We start from the raw sequence: 16622 nt of genomic DNA, 5'->3' as shown, positions 1-16622 counted from the left end.
TAGTGTTTGTGCCAAGTAGAACCTTTGGGAAGACTTGTGGAAAGTCTTTGCGATCTTGCTGTAAAAAACAGAAACTTTAGCGCTCATGAGATTTGCTGCCATTTTTTTACTGGAGAGTGCAATTAGGTTGATTCTTTTTGAAGATGATTAATAGATAAATTCCACACGTCCATAAAATTATTTTAGAATGTTTGGAGTTGCATAAGTTTGCATTTATTAAAGATTACTACAGATTGTTATGTTTTTGACACATTCTGTTTTCCGTGTGTTGTTTGCTTATTTTGATGAATCTATGGCTAGTAATGGAGTTTATGAACCATAGAAAAGTTGGAATACAGTAGGTTTAACACCAATATAAATAAAGAATGAGTTCATTACAGTACCTTGAAGTGGTGTTTTGTTTTCTTTCCCTAACGGAGCTCACGAGATTTTCTGTTAAGTTTTGTGTTGTGAAGTTTTCAAGTTTTGGGTAAAGATTAGATAGATTATGGAACAAGGAGTGGCAAGAGCCTAAGCTTGGGGATGACCAAGGCACCCCAAGGTAAAATTCAATGACAACCAAAAGCCTAAGCTTGGGGATGCCCCGAAAGGCATCCCCTCTTTCGTCTTCGTCCATCGGTAACTTTACTTGGAGCTATATTTTTATTCACCACATGATATGTGTTTTGCTTGAAGCGTCTTGTATGATTTGAGTCTTTGTTTTTTAGTTTACCACAATCATCCTTGCTGTGCACACCTTTTGAGAGATACACACATGAATTGAATTCATTAGAATACTCTATGTGCTTCACTTATATCTTTTGAGTTAGATAATTTTGCTCTAGTGCTTCGCTTATATATTTTAGAGCACGAGAGTGGTTCTATTTTATAGAAATAATTGATCTCTCATGATTGAATTATATTATTTTGAGAGTCCTTTAGAATAGCATGGTAATTTGCTTTGGTTTTAAAATTAGTCCTAATATGATAGGCATCCAAGATTAAAACCTGAAAGTGCATTAAATACTAAGAGAAGTTTGATACTTGATAGTTGTTTTGAGATATAAAGGTGGTAATATTAGAGGTGTGCTAGTTGAGAAATTGTGAAATTGAGAAATACTTGTGTTGAAGTTTGCAAGTCCTGTAGCATGCACGTATGGTAAACGTTGTGTGACAAATTTGAAGCATGAGGTGTTCTTTGATTGCTTTCCTTATGAGTGGCGGTCGGGAACGAGCGATGGTCTTTTCCTACCAATCTATCCCCTAGGAGCATGCGCGTAGTGCTTGGTTTTGATGACTTGTAGATTTTTGCAATAAGGATGTGAGTTCTTTATGACTAATGTCGAGTCCATGGATTATACGCACTCTCACCCTTCCATCATTACTAGCCTCTTCGGTACCGTGCATTGCCCTTTCTCACTTGAGAGTTGGTGCAAACTTCGTCGGTGCATCCAAACCCCGTGATATGATACGCTCAATCACACATAAGCCTCCTTATATCTTCCTCAAAACAACCACCATACCTACCTATTATGGCATTTTCATAGCCATTCCGAGATATATTGCCATGCAACTTTCCACCGTTCCGTTTATTATGACATGCATCATCATTGTCATATTGCCTTGCATGATCATGTAGTTGACATCACATTTGTGTGGCAAAGCCAGCATGATTAATTTTTCATACATGTCACTCTTGATTCATCACATATCCCCGTACACCGTCGGAGGCATTCACATAGTCATATTTTGTTCTAAGTATCGAGTTGTAATTCTTGAGTTGTAAGTAAATAAAAGTGTGATGATCATCATTAGAGCATTGTCCCATGTGAGGAAAGGATGATGGAGACTATGATTCCCCCACAAGTCGGGATGAGACTCCGGACGAAAAAAATAGGCCAAGAAAAAAAAAGAAAAAAAAAGAAGGCCCAAATAAAAAAAGAGACAAAAAGAGAGAAGGGACAATGTTACTATCGTTTTTCCACACCTGTGCTTCAAAGTAGCACCATGATCTTCATGATAGAGAGTCTCTTATTTTGTCACTTTCATATATTAGTGGGAATATTTCATTATAGAACTTGGCTTGTATATTCCAATGATGGGCTTCCCAAAATGCCCTAGGTTTTTGTGAGCAAGCAAGTTGGATGCACACCGACTTAGTTTCTTTGATGAGCTTTCATATATTTATAGCTCTAGTGCATCTATTTCATGACAATCCCTACTCTTTGCATTGACATCAATCGGTGGGCATCTCCATAGCCCATTGATTAGCCGCGTCAATGTAAGACTTTCTCCTTTTTGTCTTCTCACACAACCTCAATCATTATATTCTATTCCACCCATAGTGCTATGTCCATGGCTCGCGCTCATATATTGCATAAAAGTTGAAAGAGTTTGAAAAGGCTAAGTATGAAACAATTGCTTGGCTTGTCATCGGGGTTGTGCATGATGAGAGCATTTTGTGTGACGAAAATGAAGCATGGCCAAACTATATGATTTTGTAGGGATAAGATTTCTTTGGCTATGTTATTTTTATAAGACATAATTGCTTGGTTAGCATGCTTGAAGTATTATTATTTTTATGTCAACATTAAACTTTTATCTTGAATCTTTCGGATTTGAACATTCATGCCACAATAAAGAAAATTACATTAAAGAATATGCTAGAAAGCATTCCACATCAAAAATTCTGTTTTTTTATCATTTACCTAATCGAGGACGAGCAGGAATTAAGTTTGGGGATGCTTGATACGTCTCCAATGTATCTATAATTTTTTATTGTTCCATGCTATTATATATTTTGTTTTGGATGTTTAATGGGCTTTATTATACACTTTTATATTATTTTTGGGACTAACCTATTAACCCAGGGCCCAGTAAAAATTGCTGTTTTTTTCCTATTTCAGTGTTTCACAGAAAAGGAATATCAAACGGAGTCCAAACGGAATGAAACCTTCGGGAGCGTGATTTTTGGAACAAACGTGATCCAGAGGACTTGGAGTGGACGTCAAGAAACAACTTAGGAGGCCACGAGGCAGGGAGGCGCGCCTGCCCCCTGGGCACACCTCCACCCTCGTGGGCCCCTCGTGGCTCTCCTGACTGACTTCCTTCGCCTATATATACTCATATACCCTGAAAACATCTAGGAGCACCATGAAACCCTATTTCCACTGCCGCAACCTTCTCTACCTGTGAGATCCCATCTTGGGGCCTTTTTCGGCGCTCCACCGAAGGTGGCATCGATCACTGAGGGCTTCTACATCAACACGATAGCATCTACGATGATGTGTGAGTAGTTTACCTCAGACCTTAGGGTCCATAGTTATTAGCTAGATTACTTCTTCTCTCTCTTTGGATCACAATACAAAGTTCTCCTCGATCTTCTTGGAGATCTATTCGATGTAACCCTTTTTGCGGTGTATTTGTCGAGATCCGATGAATTGTGGGTTTATGATCAAGATTATCTATGAACAATATTTGAATCTCCTCTGAATTCTTTTATGTATGATTTGTTATCTTTGCAAGTCTCTTCGAATTATCATTTTGGTTTTGCCTACTAGATTGATCTTTCTTGCAATGGGAGAAGTGCTTAGCTTTGGGTTCAATCTTGCCTTGCTCGATCCCAGTGACAGAAAAGGAAACGACACGTATTGTATTGTTGCCATCAAGGATAAAAAGATGGGGTTTATATCATATTGCTTGAGTTTATCCCTCTACACCATGTCATCTTACCTAATGTGTTACTCTGTTCTTATGAACTTAATACTCTAGATGCATGCTGGATAGCGGTCGATGTGTGGAGTAATAGTAGTAGATGCAGGCAGGAGTCGGTCTACTTGTCACGGGCGTGATGCCTATATACATGATCATGCCTAGATATTCTCATAATTATTCACTTTTCTATCAATTGCTCGACAGTAATTTGTTCACCCACCGTAATAATTATGCTATTTTGAGAGAAGCCACTAGTGAAACCTATGGCCTCCGGGTCTATTCTCCATTATATTAATCTCTCGTAAACAAGTTATTTCTGGCATTGTTTATTTTGCAATCTTTACTTTTAATCTTTATCATAAAAATACCAAAAATAATATCTTATCATCTCTACCAGATCTCACTTTTGCCAGTGCCCGTGAAGGGATTAACAACCCTTTTATCGTGTTGGTTGCTAGGTTCTTATTTGTTTGTGTAGGTTTGAGGGACTTGCGTGTGGCCTCCTACTGGATTGATACCTTGGTTCTCAAAAACTGAGGGAAATACTTACGCTACTTTGCTGCATCACCCTTTCCTATTCAAGGGAAAACCAACGCATGCTCAAGAGGTAGCAGGTGACGATTATGGTGAATTGATCCTCGTAGGGCTTCGCTTAAGAACTAGGAAGATATGACCGGGGTGTAAACGGTGGAGGGGGCGCCGCACACAACTAACAATTGATCAGGCGTGTGCTTGGGCGCCCCCTCCCCTCCCATATCTATATATATGTGGGAGGGAGAGGGGAGGCAGCCAGGAGCGCCCCAAGTAGGCCAAATCCTACTTGGGGTCCTCCCAAGTAGCTCCCCCCTCCCCCCCACCCCGCCTTATTTGTCGGGAGGGGGAAGGAAAGAGGGGGAGGGGAAAAGGAAGGGGGAATCATATTCCCTTTCTTTCCTTTCCTCCTACCCCTTTCCATCTCCACCTTGGCCGGCCCATATGGGGGCGCACCAGCATCTTCTGGCTGGTGTGTTTTCCCTTTTGGCCCATAAGGCCCATATCTTTTGCTGGGGGTGCCCGTAACCCCTTCTGGTGACCCGACATGTACCCGGTACCCTCCGGAACACTTCCGGTGTCCGAATACCATCGTCCTATATATCAATCTTTACGTCTTAGCCATTTTGAGACTCCACGTCATGTCCGAGGTCTCATCCGGGACTCCGAACAACATTCGATCACCAAATCACATAACTCATATAATACTATATCGTCATCGAACGTTAAGCGTGCGGACCCTACGGGTTCGAGAACTATGTAGACATGACCGAGACATCTCTATGGTCAATGACCAATAGCGGAACCTGGATGCCCATATTGGCTCCTACGTATTCTACAAAGATCTTTATCGGTTGAACCGTTATGACAACATACATAATTCCCTTTGTCCATCGGTATGTTACTTGCCTGAGATTCGATCGTTGGTATCTTCATACCTAGTTCAATTTTGTTACCGGCAAGTTTCTTTACTCGTTCCGTAAAACATCACCTCGTACCTAACTCCTTAGTCATTTGCTTGCAAGCTTATGGTGTGTATTACCGAAAGGGTCCAGAGATACCTCTCCGATACTCGGAGTGATAAATCCTAATCTCGATCTATGCCAACTCAACAAACACCTTCAGAGATACCTGTAGAGCATCTTTATAATCATCCAGTTACGTTGCACAATCTCATAGTCTAAGGAATATGCATTTGATATGAAGAAAGCAATAGCAATAAAACTGAACGATCATAATGCTAAGCTAACGGATGGGTCTTGTCCATCACATCATTCTCCTAATAACGTGATCCCGTTATCAAATGACAACTCATGTCCATGGTTAGGAAACCTTAACCATCTTTAATCAACGAGCTAGTCAAGTAAAGGCTCACTAGGGACATGATGTTTGTTTATGTATTCACACATTTATTTGATTAGGTTTTCGATCAATACAATTCTAGTATGAATAATAAACCTTTATCATGAATAAGGAAATATAAAGTAACAACTTTATTATTGCCTCTACGACATATTTCCTTCAGGCGCATCTTTTGGGTCGGCCAATTGCGGGGCGAGGCGGCCCTTTTTTCTTTCCTTTTTTTATTTTATTTTATGTTTTTTCCTTTTTCTTCGTTAAGAAACATTCGGGATTTTTAAAATGTTCTGAATTCCAAAAAAAGTAATTACATTTCAAAAGAGTTGTCCAGGAGATTAAAAAATGTTCATGAATTTTAAAGGATCATGTATATCCAAAAACATTCTAAAATTGAAAATTGTTGCTAAATTTGAAAAAATATTGTAAATTTCAAAATCAAATAAATGAAATTGAAAAATCTTCAAGGATTCAAAATATATTAATTATTATTAAAAATTTCATGTATTTAAAAAATCTTTTTGAATTTTAAAAGTGTTCCTAGATTTAAACAAATGTTTCTATATTTCAGAAAATATTCAAAATGTAAGAAATTTTCACTAATTTTGAAAAATATTCATGGCTTTAAAGAATCATCTTTAATATAAATAAATATTCTTGAATTTCAAAACAATGTTCGAAATTTTAAAAATGATCATCCAATTTAAAACTAAATAAACAAAAAAGAAAAACCAAACTGAAAACGGCAAGGAAAAATGCAAAAAAAAACACTGGTTTAGGAAGGAAACCGGGCATGGGTTGGGGTATGCGTTTTCTGCGTATTCCCCGCCCTAAGCGGGGTATAGGATCCAACATATGTGCTAGGACGTCTGCATCTAGGGAAGCCCAGTATGTTCTCATAAACACCAAAAAGTTGGTCCATCAGTTAGTGTATAAGCAAAAGTTGGTCGCTTATATGGAGCTCCCAATCGTAAAAGAGCATCGAAGATCGATCCACACAGGACCGACGGCTATCTTCTTCTCACCTCGTATGTTAACCCTGCCTACCTTCTCGCTTCTTCCCCAATTCAGTGCATGTTGCTTGTATCCGGCAGTGTGCCCTGATTCTACCCCAAATTACTGTGTCAATCGAGCTTTATGTTATACTCTCTTCGTTTCTAAATATTTGTCTTTTTAGAGATTTTAAATGAACCATCACATATAAATGTATATAGACATATTTTAGAGTGTAGAATTACTTATTTTACTCCGTATGCAGTCATTTGTTAAAAACTCTATAAAAACAAAGACTCCCTTCGTTTCTAAATATAAGTCTTTGTAGATATTTCACTAGGTAGACTACATACGAAGCAAAATGATTGAATCTACATTTAAAATGCATTTATATACATCCGTATGTGGTTTATAATAAAATCAGAAATATTTAGGAACGGAAGGAATGGTTGTGAGTTACTAAGAAACATAAGGGCAAGGCCTGACGTTACTTCTTGGCTTTGTCACGTGCGGGCGCGTGACTTCACCATAGCGAGCTGAGGCCACTATGGCAAGAACAAGTTGGTTATGGGTATGGTAGAAGCTGATATTCTTCATGCACTTTTTGGATGCTTCTGTCAATGCGTTTCAGATAGGAGGTCCAACTGTACATCCAAAGTCAACCGCCCATGTACTTTGCTGGGGAGCTCTAAAAAAACTGTATTTTATTGGAACAGTAGTAATTTCGGAACAGTGATACAAATTTAATCAATTTATATGTTCGAAGTTTGCTCACCAAACAAATTGGCTTTCAGAAGTGCAGTATGTAGTTTACACTAGTAGTTGGGGTGCCACCCGGTGGCGCCGCCTAAGAGGAAGTTGAGGCGGTGCCGGGTTGGAAAGGCGCCCCATCCACTTTTTTGTTTGTATCAGGGGTGTTATTCCATCATGCTCAAAGTACATGCATATTTGCAAGTATCTACAACTTTAAGATAGAGATGTGCAAAAGCAATATACGTAAAGAATGTATTCTTACAAGCAAAGATATCTGTTTGCTTGCGTGCCTCAACTTGTTCCTTGTGGTTTTTTTTTCATATTGATTGTGTGTATTGTAGTTTTATCGAGGCCAGAGGTATATTTGTTGTGTCTAAATCCAGAAATCACCAGTCAATAAAAGAGCGTTAATTTCTGAATCAAAGCACTCATGTTAACCATCAGAGCATTTCTCGATCTCTGAATCATAAGAGCATTTCTCGATCTCTGAATCAGAAGATTTTTCTGCTACTTGAAACTCAAGTTCTGTATGACCTTGATCATTTCTCACCTTGCATTATACAGCTTTTGTAAAATTTGATTGTTGCATCGGGTTGTAATTCTTACCGACTTTGCAAATTTTGATTGTCGATTTTGCTGGCGTTTCCTTGGGTAATTTTCATCTGTTTCTATTTTACACACAGAAATGCAAGGTACTCTGTATAAACTTACTTCATTACTTGTCATATCGAACTCTTTTTGGCCTGTTGCCCATCACTGATTCAGTGGAAAAAAATGGTTTGTAATGTTCAATATCATCCAATGAACTTGGAATGTTCGGATATCATCTAAAGGAATCTTGCTGCACCAATGCACCATTGCTACACAATTTCAATCTAGGTTCTTCTATTTCTATAGAAACCTGTCCGCAGACCGCAGACCGCAGCCCATCAAGTGGAAGCAGAGAGCACGCTCTTGACAAACTCCCGGGGCGGCAGCCATTGGCATTGTCAGCCCGCCACCTTCGGCCATGTCAATGGTGTCGCCTTCACCAACATCCTACTCAAAGCACTGCACGGGTGCTGCCACAGACAAGCTGACAAGGCGCATCGCCAGCCCTTCCCCGGGGCATCGCCTCCGACCAAGCCCGAACGGCAGCATGGGCGTGGTGACCGTGTCTCTTTCCAAGAACCGCTCCGGCCGGAACTCCTCTGGCACATCCCAGATATTGACATCCCGGTGGATCGCCCATCCATTCACGAGAATCATCATGCCGCGCTGGACATGAAAGCCACCCACCGTGCAATCCTACATGGCCTCATGCGCTGGGATGATTGGGCCGACGGGCACAGCCGAAGGGTCTCCTTGACAATGCACTGCAGGTAAGGTAGGTTGGTGATGTCCGACTCCTCAACTAGTCGGCCCATGCCGACGTTGGCGTCTATCTCAGCCCTCACCTTCCGCATCACCTCTGGGTGCTTCACAAGCAGCGCCATCGCCCACTCCGTGGTCAGCGCCGATGTGTCGGTGCCGGCAGTGAGCAGTACCTGAATGTCAGCATAGGCATAGCAACCATGTTGTCACAGACTCACACTCTCACTCTCACAGATCGCCAAAATGGCACACATAGTGGTGCTGGTGTCAGGCAGGCAGTTTTGCAAAATATGCTAGTACTCACCAAGACGATGCCTTTGACGACGGTGTCAGTGTAATACCCGGGATCGGTTTCTTGGTGCTCCAAGAGCACGACGATTGCGCCCTTCTTCTCCACGTCTCGGCCACCGGCATTTGCGCGTTCATCGATGACCATCGATGAGGGCACCGACGAACGCGTCATGCCTTGTCTGAAGACTTACAAGCGCCGCCTGCGGAGATGGTCGACCCAGTGAAGCGCCGGGAAGAAGTCCCCAATGCTGGGGGCGCTGCTCACTGCAAACGTCTCCTCGACGATCTCTTGGATCCTATGCACGCCGTCGGCAAGCCATCACGTTAAGCACCACCTCGAAGAGCCTGGGCCGGAGGGTAACAATCCCACCCCCGGTGCATGGGCTGGCGTCGTGGAGCAGGTTCTGGACGAGGGACGCGACCCCCGCGCGGCGGTCACTGGCGAGCGCGGCGAGGCGGGAGGTCGAGAAGAGCTAGACGGCGAGAAACAGGCGCAGGCCGCGCCAGTGGCCCCCGTGGGAGGCCCACATGATGGTGGTCCGCCCGTAAATGACCCTAGGTGCTCCGCAGGGAGCATCCGCAGCCGGCGCGCCAGCGCAGCGTCGTGCGCCGTGAAGCCTCCTCGGCCGCCGCGTATGTGGACACGACCAACGCCCGCCGCACGCCCAGACGCAGCGACTGGAGCGGCGGCACCCCGGCGAGCGCGGACAACGAGCTATGCAGCGGCTTCTTGAGCAGGTGCAGCCGTGCAGGTGCCCGAGCAGAGGGAGCGCCGGCGGGCTCAGCGCGCTGCTGGTCCCGTACCCTGCCGTCGCCTCGGCCGAACAAAGACGGCGACGACACCGGAGACGAGGAGGAGAGGGGCCGAGCGAGACGCGGCATCGACCGGCGCATCACGAACCTTGGCGGCCGCCGCGGCCCCGGCGCCCATGTCGACGTCCTCGTCGTCGACGGGAATCTCTTGGCCGTGCACCTCCTCCATGGCCGCCGCGTGCTGAGCTCGAATCTTCTCTCCTCGGCCAACCTAATTCCCGGCCTGATCAGCTCCCGGTGGCGCTTCTTCATGGCCTCGCCTTCTACCTCTCCCTCCTCTGATCCTCTCTTCATCTCATCCTCCCCTCCCCTTCTCTGTGCTGCGGACGACGCCGCGGACGGCCATCTCCGTGGCCAACCCGCTCCTGCCGCTCTGCCTCCTCCTCGGCGCCATCGACGACTTTAGGCCCCTTCGAGCCACCTCCGCGGAACTGGATTCATAGCTTTGGGGGTGGGGGGGCACTACAAGAGATATGTCAACTTGTGACCTTTTGTTAGTGACCCTGGAAGAATTGGTCATAGATCTATGACCATTTCAGACCAATTGGTCAAAAGTTGTTCGGGGGGCTCCAAAACCTAAACTATAACGACCATTTTGGTTAGAAAGGTCGTAATTTCCTTACACGAAATGGTCATAAAGCAGATAGCACTGGTCTGCTGCCTTATTTCTAGCTGATCATGACCAATATAGATGGTCATAACCTTGTAAATTGTGGTGGGTTGCTATGACTAGGCGTCACCTCATCAGTTTTGCCTATGTGTCATGTCCATGTGGTAGTTTTTGCCCTAGGTTGTGAAGCAACCTATATTTCTGTCATTCCCAAAATTCCCAAAAAAATCTCATAAATTCTTTGGGTCATATCTTCATCAAATATGTAAAAATCCTTCCTTGCGTAGTTCAAAACTAATTCAACAATATTCATTTTCCTATTCTGTTCACGACAACACTTTATGAAGGAAGTGCTATTTATATATTCTTGATTGCCCTCGGAATTTTTGGGCACTCTTTTCTATCCAAATCATTACCGCATGACAAAATTCAGCTCCAGTTGCCTAGCAAATCTTCCTCGGCAAATTTCCAAAGTTTTTGTCCACCTAGAAGCATTGTGAAGGAAGTACCTTTTTTATATATCCAAATGACATGAAATTTATACAGTTTCTTCATATGCCCAAATTATCAGCTCAGGCAAATTATCTATGTGATCCCAGGTTCAATTTATATTTTATGGCCAAATTGGCACATTGCAAAGCAAGTGTTATCTAGACCCCTCCTATTAACCTCAAACTCTTTGGGCACTCTTCCATACCGAAATCATTGCCACATGATAATATTCAGCTCCATTTTCCTAGTCAATCTTTCTCAGGAAATTTTCAAAGTTTCTACCTCGAGAGAAGCTTTGTGAAGTAAGTACTAGCTAGGCTTACCCAAATGATCTGAAAATCTACCAAGGCATAACCATACCTATGTAACTTACCTACACCAAATTTGAGCTCATTTCATTCATCCAATTTCTCTCACTAGTTTTCCCAAGTTTCTGTCCATAGAAGAGCATTGTGAAGGAAGTACCACTTTGGCATGTCCAAACGGTATCAATTTTCTACGGTGCTTTCCAATGCCCAAATAACCATCCTCCACCAAATTTCAGCTTAATCCATTCATTATTTTGAGCCCAGCTTCAACATTCATATTTCTGTCCAGTGTGGTACTTTGCAAAGCAAGTACCACCTAGGATCCTCCTTTTGATCTGAAAATTTGCGAAGACATTATTCTTAGTAGATGATCATCCTCAGCAAAAACTCACGCCCATTGGCCATGTGCATTTCCCGTACCGCTAAGCAAACACTTGGCTGCTAATTCATGTTTGAGCATCGATCGGTCTCCTCGTGAGAATCTTATGTTGTAATTTTCTTCCTAGAACCTACTTGGGGAGTGCCCAACCCACTAACATGCCTAGGCTGCCCAGAACACATGGCAACTCCACGGTCACGCGGTGACCACGCGTCGGGCATGTGAGTTTACGCGCTCTAGAGTTGGGGGCCTTGGCCACCACCCAACCCTCGACGTATCGCCATCAAACCATGTATTTATGATCAAATAGGTACTAATGTAACTATAAATGATTTTTGGAAAAAATAAATAGTAAACTATGAGGCAGCTGCAGTTCAAATTTGACCCGCTTCCTACTGAATCAGCGGGAATTTGGTTTTTTCACCAGAGGTGGATCAAAACTTTTGATGCCCAACAATTTTGTCAATTGTTCATTAAATATGGTCTAGTGTTTTATAAAAATGATTTGGTCCAATTTTGCAACAATTATTTGGGAGGTGCTTCACAAAAAAACCTCCTTTTGGGCACTCAAAAAATGGAAAATGGTTTTTTCGTCCAAAGAAAATGAAAACTTCCTTAGGCAACATTGTTTGCCATTCCAATATACACCCTTGTGCACAATATGGGATCATTTGAACAAATTATGCCATGAATGTGGCCATAAGATTGATCATTTGGCTTGAAAGCCATTGATATCCACACGTGATAGCTTGATTTTGAGAACACTTTTTTAAAATAATTTCCGTATTACAAGTTTGTTATTTTTCCTGGGAACTTGGCCACATATAATGACACAATGCGAAGGTTTCCCAATTTTTTGATTTTTTTTGAATTTTTTATGCCTGTTTCAAAATGCGGTCAAAACGGCGGGAATGACCGTTCCTAGCTAGTGGTTGAATCTTGAATTTTTTTGGTGTTTCTCTGATTAAATAGGTACTTATGTAACTAGAAATGATTTTTTGGAAAAAATAAATAGCAAACTATGGGGCAGCTGCAGTTCAAATTTGACCCGCTTCCAACTAAATCGGTGGAAATTTGTCTTTTTCACGAGAGGTGGATCAAAACTTTTTGCACCCAACCATTTTGTCAATTGTGCACTAAATATGTCCTAGTATTTTAAAAAATTGATTTGGTCCAATTTTGCAACAATTATTTGGGAGGTCCTTCACAAAAAAACCTCCTTTTGGGCACTCGAAAAATGAAAAAATGGTTTTTTTGTCCAAAGAAAAATGAAAACTTCCTTAGGCAACATTGTTAGCCATTCCAATATGCACCCTTGTGCACAATATGAGATCATTTGAACAAACTATGCCATGAATGCGGCCATAAGATTGATCATTTGGCTTGAAAGCCATTGATCTCCACGCGTGATAGCTCGTTTTTGAGAACACTTTTTTAAAATAATTGCCGTATTACAAGTTTGTTATTTTTCCTAGGAACTTGGCCACATATAATGACACAATGCGAAGGTTTCCCAATTTTTTGATTTTTTTTGAATTTTTTATGCCCGTTTCAAAATGTGGTCAAAACGGCGGGAATGACCGTTCTTAGCTAGTGGTTGAATCTTGGAATTTTTTTGGCGTTTCTATGATTTAGATACTTATGTACCTAGAAATGATTTTTGGAAAAAATAAAGAGCAAACTACAAGGCAGCTGCAATTCAAATTTGACCCGCTTCCAACTCAATCAGCAAAAAATTGTCTTTTTCACGAGAGGTGGATCAAAACTTTTTGCACCCAACCATTTTGTCAATTGTGCATTAAATATGTCCTAGTATTTTAAAAAATTGATTTGGTCCAATTTTGCAACAATTATTTGGGAAGTCCTTCACAAAAAAACCTCCTTTTGGGCACTCGAAAACTAAAAAATGGTTTTTTCATCCAAAGAAAAATGAAAACTTCCTTAGGCAACATTGTTAGCCATTCCAATATGCACCCTTGTGCACAATATAAGATCATTTGAATAAACTATGCCATGGATGCGGCCATAAGATTGATCATTTGGCTTGAAAGCCATTGATCTCCACACGTGATAGCTCGTTTCTGAGAACACTTTTTTAAAATAATTGCCATATTACAAGTTTGTTATTTTTCCTAGCAACTTGGCCACATATAATGATACAATGCGAAGGTTTCCCAATTTTTTGATTTTTTTTGAATTTTTTATGCCCGTTTCAAAATGCGGTCAAAACGGCGGGAATGACCGTTCTTAGCTAGTGGTTGAATCTTGGAATTTTTTTGGTGTTTCTATGATTAAATAGATACTTATGTACCTAGAAATGATTTTTGGAAAAAATAAAGAGCAAACTACAAGGCAGCTACAGTTTAAATTTGACCCGCTTCCAACTGAATCAGCGGAAATTTGTCGTTTTCATGAGAGGTGGATCAAAAATTTTACACCCAACCATTTGGTCAATTGTGCATTAAATATGTCCTAGTGTTTTAGAAAAACAATTTGGTCCAATTTTGCAACAATTATTTGGTAGGTCCTTCAGAAAAAAACCTCCTTTTGGGCACTGGAAAAATGGAAAATGGTTTTTTCGTCCAAAGAAAATGAAAACTTCCTTAGGCAACATTGTTTGCCATTCCAATATGCACCCTTGTGCACAATATGACATCATTTGAACAAACTATGCCATGCATGTGGCCATAAGATTGATCATTTGGCTTGAAAGCCATTGATCTCCACACGTGATAGCTCATTTCTAAGAACACTTTTTTAAAATAATTGCCGTATTACAAGTTTGTTATTTTTCCTAAGAACTTGGCCACATATAATGACACAATGCGAAGGTTTCCCAATTTTTTGATTTTTTTTATTTTTTTATGCCCGTTTCAAAATGCGGTCAAAACGGTGGGAATGACCGTTCCTAACTAGTGGTTGAATCTTGGAATTTTTTTGGTGTTTCTATTATTAAATAGATACTTATGTACCTAGAAATGATTTTTGGAAAAAATAAAGAGCAAACTACAAGGCAGCTACATTTAAATTTGACCCGCTTTCAGCTGAATCGGTGGAAACTTGTCTTTTTCATGAGAGGTGGATCAAAACTTTTTACACCCAACCATTTGGTCAATTGTGCATTAAATATGGCCTAGTATTTTATAAAAATGATTTGGTCGAATTTTGCAACAATTATTTGGGAGGTCCTTCACAAAAAAACCTCCTTTTGGGCACTCAAAAAATGGAAAATGGTTTTTTCGTCCAAAGAAAATGAAAACTTCCTTAGGAAACATTGTTTGCCATTCAAATATGCACCCTTGTGCACAATATGAGATCATTTGAACAAACTATGCCATGGATGTGGCCATAAGATTGATCATTCGGCTTGAAAGCCATTGATCTCCACACGTGATAGCTCGTTTCTGAGAACACTTTTTTTAAAATAATTGCCATATTACAAGTTTGTTATTTTTCCTAGGAACTTGGCCACATATAATGACACAATGCGAAGGTTTCCCAATTTTTTGATTTTTTTGAATTTTTTATGCCCGTTTCAAAATGCGGTCAAAACGGCGGGAATGACCGTTCCTAGCTAGTGGTTGAATCTTGAATTTTTTTGGTGTGTCTCTGATTAAATAGGTACTTATGTAACTAGAAATGATTTTTGGAAAAAATAAATAGCAAACTATGAGGCAGCTGCAGTTCAAATTTGACCCGCTTCCAGCTGAATTGGTGGAAATTTGTCTTGTTCACGAGAGGTGGATCAAAACTTTTTGCACCCAACCATTTTGTCAATTGTGCATTAAATATTTCCTAGTATTTTAAAAAATTGATTTGGTCCAATTTTGCAACAATTATTTGGGAGGTCCTTCACAAAAAAACCTCCTTTTGGGCACTTGAAAAATGAAAAATGGTTTTTTCGTCCAAAGAAAATGAAAACTTCCTTAGGAAATATTGTTTGCCATTCCAATATGCACCCTTGTGCACAATATGAGATCATTTGAACAAACTATGCCATGGATGTGGCCATAAGATTGATCATTTGGCTTGAAAGCCATTGATCTCCATACGTGATAGCTCGTTTCTGAGAACACTTTTTTAAAATAATTGTCGTATTAAAATTTTGTTATTTTTCCTAGGAACTTGGCCACATATAATGACACAATGCGAAGGTTTCCCAATTTTTTGATTTTTTTGAATTTTTTATGCCCGTTTTAAAATGCGGTCAAAACGGCGGGAATGACCGTTCCTAGCTAGTGCTTGAATCTTGGAATTTTTTGGTGTTTCTCTGATTAAATAGATACTTTTGTACCTAGAAATGATTTTTGGAAAAAATAAATAACAAACAATGAGGACGCTGCAGTTCAAATTTGACCCGTTTCCTGTTGAATGAGCGGAAATTTGTCTTTTTCGTGAGAGGTGGATCAAAATTTTTGACACCCAATCATTTGGTCAATTATGCATTAAATATGTCCTAGTATTTTATAAAATTGATTTGGTACAATTTTGCAACAAATATATGGTAGGTCCTTCACAAAAAAGTCATTTTGGGCACTCGGAAAATGATTAAAAATAGCTAGAAAGATCAGAAATGCATAGAAATTGGTCCCTATCCATAAAATGTGGTCTAAATCTAGTGAAAATTTGTGTGGTGCCATTTTGCAAAATATTTTTGATAGCTACTTCACAAAATCCCTCTATTTTTAGTACTTAGACATTTTTTTAAATCACTGGTTTTTCGAACCAATCACGACTCTTCCCATGGATTGATGACATGGCGCCCATCCATCCATCCATCCATCTCTCCATCCCACATCCATCCATCCATCTATCTACAGAAAAAAGAAAATAAAATGAAAAAGAGATACCCCCCGCAGCCCCAACCCTAGGTCAGATCCCATCGACCCCCCATCGCACCCCTCCTCTCCTCGCAGCCGCCGCACTCCTCCTCCCTCAGATCCTCGCCGCCGCCACCTCCTCCCAGACCCCCCTCTCCCCAACCCAGACCTCCCTCTCTCTGCCATCCCAAACCCGCCGCCGGCCTCCCCCACCCCCGCCGCCACCGACC

General features: G+C 41.1%; 1 pseudogene; it reads right to left on the bottom strand.

The window, feature by feature from the left end:
- Nucleotides 1–8211: 8211 nt before the first annotated feature.
- LOC119297943 lies at nucleotides 8212–10109 on the bottom strand (annotated as a pseudogene).
- Between the last annotated feature and the right edge of the window lie 6513 nt (nucleotides 10110–16622).

This window comes from Triticum dicoccoides, chromosome 5A (genome assembly GCF_002162155.2).
Source record: "Triticum dicoccoides isolate Atlit2015 ecotype Zavitan chromosome 5A, WEW_v2.0, whole genome shotgun sequence".
Taxonomy (NCBI): Eukaryota; Viridiplantae; Streptophyta; class Magnoliopsida; order Poales; family Poaceae; genus Triticum; species Triticum dicoccoides.
The sequence above is the reverse complement of the archived record's forward strand: the minus strand, read 5'-3'. Positions and strand labels throughout refer to the sequence as shown.